Raw genomic sequence first — 4,010 nt, 5'->3', positions numbered from 1 at the left:
ACAATAGAACTCAGCCTACCACAGTTGCTCTTTCCTGATGGTGCTGCCCTCTGCTGAGGGCATGGAGACAAAAGTGTCTTGGGAAGAGATCCAGTCTGGAGGTCCTGCTTCCTCACTGATGGCCACTCCTTTCCAAATGGTGGTCAGTTGGTAAGGGATTCCTTCTCTGATCTTGTGCTGAGGTCACTGCTAGTCTGGCGACATAAGGGGAGACCTAATTCTCTTCCACATCCCTCCACCTTCCTGGGCTGGGCCCTGCAGCAGGCAGCTGGGGAATCCAAATACTTCCTGCCACCTTCCCCACAGAACTTCTCTGGGTATTGAACTTCATAGAGAACTCTCACAGAGGGGCAGCCAGCCAGTAAGTCAGTAGTTCAAGGTAAGTAGCTAGAGACCCATCTCAGAGCCCTGTCCATTGTGACAAATGTCTCCTTTTGGTAAAAGGAATGTCCAACACCCCTGACAAATCTGTGGCTTTGTAAAATTAATAAAATGAAAGATTCATGGGGGGGGGGTAAGAAATAAAAACAAAATGATACATAACAGAAAATTTGAAGATTCCGTAGCTAGTTTTGTTAACTTATGAACCTGAAACTAGACGGCCCAGTTTGTGGCAGAGCCCAGTTCTTTCCCCAGTCTTGCCACCTACAAATATTCAGAAGTTCCTGCTGTTGGGAACTCTAAAAATGGGTCTTTAGGGTTAGGCTTATTGTTTTGGGGTTATTCAGCAGCCCCTGAGAGCTACGCTCTCAGATTTATGGTGACGGTGCCTCCAGTTGGGAAGTAAAGCCAAGCCTGTCACAAAGAGGCCAATGTTCAGTAGGTGGAAGCAGGAGGAGCTCCAGTTCCAAGCAGGCTTGGGCTACATCAGAAGACTCTGTCCCAAAAATCCACCAAACAACAAAATGAAGGTGACTGAGGACTATGGAATTTACTTGCTCTTTGACAGTGACCTTGTTCAGTAGAGGAGACACTTGGATTTTGGCAGCTTCCAACTCTCTACTTGGTGTCTGTACAGGCCCACATGAGCTCCCAGCACATATGAGGTGACTGAAGTACAGAGGAGCTGGAAGAGGGCCTAATGAGGACAGATCTTAGCCTCAGAGATGGCCACCAGGAAGGAGAGGACCCAGCTGGTGTCATCCACAGAGGAAACTGGGGGTCCAGAGAGAAGATGGGGTGACCCGTGGGTACACAGCTGAAGGTGCGGTGGGACTAGATCCTTGGATTGTCCTGTCCAGGGAGTTTCCCCACCAGCCACTCTTTCCCAACCCAGGACGCAAAGAACATGACCACATCTACATGTTCTCTGCTAAGCCCTGACTGATGGCAGCCCTAGCTGAGCATGCTATATATATCAGCCCACACATAGTTTCTGAAGCATCTTGAGGCCTTTGCAACTTATTCCCATTTAATACACAAGGAAAGCAGGAGTCAGAGAGGTCAAGTCCTTGCCCAGAGTCACACAGCTAAGAAGCAGCAGTAAAAGAGGCTTTTTCATCTAACTCTACCCTGGAGAAGCTCTTCATTTCAGGCAGGATGCGAATCTCATTTCTATGTTTCTTTCTCTGTGAATAAGCATGATTCCCATGCTGTGCCTTTGTATAAGCCTTCCCGAACTCTAGCCTCATGGCTTGACATGGAAATAGATGCTACCTCAACTTTGATCAAGGTCCCAATTTCTTGGGTTAATAATTGTGCTTACCAGTCATCTCATTAACGGGTTTCTAGCATTCAGATTACAAAGTGTATTGAATCTTCCTCATAACAGAGACATGTCAGAAGATTACAGGTGAGAGTTCATTATCTTGTCTTCCCAAAATGGAAATGGACTTTAATTGTGAAATATTAATTCATATATGTTATATGTTTTCTTCTTTAATATGAAGAAAAAGTAAGGCAGGTCTGTGGCTATATAATTGCACTTATTTATTTATTTATTTATTTATTTAACACTTTATTTTTTATGTGTATGAAGTTTTACCTGCATGTATGTAAGTGCAATGGATCCTCTGGAACTGGAGTTATGGGTGGTTGTCAGCAGCCATATGGGTACTAGGAATCAAATCCAAGTCCTCTGGAAGAACAACCAATGCTCTTAAGCACTGAGCCATCTCTCTAGCCCCCATTTATTTATCTCTGAGACAGAGTCTCCTATATCTCAGATTGGCCTTGAACTCATTTCATAGCCATGAATGATCCTGAACTTCGTTTACCTCCTAAACACTAGGACTATAGGCATGAACCACTACACCTAGTTTTATGAGGTGCTGGAAATTGAACCTGGGGACTTAGCGCATACTAGGTGAGCACTCAACCAACTGAGTAACACCCCCAGCCCTTATTTGGTTTTCAATTAACTATTTTTCATGTGCTGGGATTAAACCTAAGGTTTTACACATGCTGAACACTGTACTACTGAGGTATATCCCCCAGTGCCATAATTGTTTTAATTTCAGTATACCAGCTAATGAATATATTCCAAAACAAAAGGTGTTTTTGTTTTGTTTTGTTTTAGGAAATGTACAATTACAATCAACTTAAATGTACAGATGCATTAATATGGTGACAAGTCCAATAGTAAAAACTGAGGGATCACTGTCAAGTGCTGATCAGATGTGTGAGCAGCTGTCCTGGCTTTGGATTGAGTACCAGATCTATTGGAAAGTGGGGTGAAGTCTTTCTCTCCCGAGTCCAGCTTCTAGCCTCTAGTCTCGGACTTTAGCACTTCATCTCCAGCCTCAGCTTCCAGGCCCCAGGCCCATCCCTATTCTTTAGCTTTTAGCTCCAACTTCAACCTGGAGGTCCCTGAATGTAACCCCACTTAATAAATGACAGAATAGAGCCCCAGCTCCAAGCCCCAGCCCTAACCCTAGTCTCTAGACTTTCGTTTCCAACTTTAGTCCCTAACCCCAGCCTCTAACCTCAGCTCTAGTTGCCAGCCCTAGCCCTAGCCTCTAGCCTTTAACCTCCAACTCCAGTCCTCAGCCCCAGCCTCAGCCCTAACTTTACCTTCACTCCTGGCTCTGACCTCAGCCTCAGCCCCTTTGCTTGGTTGTAGAGCTTCTCTCTATAGTTAGGTCAATACAGGACACACCCATCTGCACTAATATTCTTACTTTATTTCCTAGATATCAAAGAGTTATATCAGGGCTGAGTGAGTAGACACCTCTCAAGCTGTGTCCTGAATACAAAATGGTCAAAGGGATGCCAAGATACCTTCCAATGCTGAGAAGTCAGAGAGATCTCAGGCTTTGGTCCCTCCCTCCTTTCTTAGCCCCACTCCCCATAGATACCTGTTGGGATGTCACCCCACAGCTTCAGGAAGGAGAATAAACCCTGCACAGGGAGCAAGGGTGACTTTCAGTCACTTTCTAGTCAACTGCATGACCTTGGACAAAGCCACTTACCCTTTATGTTTGTTTGTTTGTTTGTTTGTTTTTTTTAAGTTGAGAACACCAGTCATTCGTGACTATATTCCCCACAGCTTCAGGAAGGAGAATAAACCCTGCACAGGGAGCAAGGGTGACTTTCAGTCACTTTCTAGTCAACTGCATGACCTTGGACAAAGCCACTTACCCTTTATGTTTGTTTGTTTGTTTGTTTGTTTGTTATATTTTGAGAAAGAATCTCATTCAGTCCAGACTTGTCTTAAACTTCCCATATAGTTAAGAATAGCCTTGAATCCTCATCCTTTTGTCTCCACTTCCTGGGTGCTGAGATTACAGGCATGTGTCACCATACCTGGCTCTCACTTACTTCCCCCCTTTATGCACACGTGTGTGTTTGTGTGATATGTGTGGGGAGATGCATGTTCATGTATGCATATTCAGGAATGACCATGCTGTGCTGTGTATAAGGAGATCAGAGGACCACCTCAGGTGTTGGTTCTTGTCTTTTACTTTGTTTGACACAGAGTCTCTCATTTTTCTCTTTATATGCCTGGCTGGCTGGCCCTCAAGCTCCTGGTTCTTCTGCCTCTGCCTCCCATCTCACCACAGGAATGTTGG

The sequence above is a fragment of the Nannospalax galili genome, unplaced genomic scaffold (genome assembly GCF_000622305.1).
Source record: "Nannospalax galili isolate Female #2095 unplaced genomic scaffold, S.galili_v1.0 scaffold286, whole genome shotgun sequence".
Taxonomy (NCBI): Eukaryota; Metazoa; Chordata; class Mammalia; order Rodentia; family Spalacidae; genus Nannospalax; species Nannospalax galili.
Note: the sequence above shows the minus strand (reverse complement) of the source record.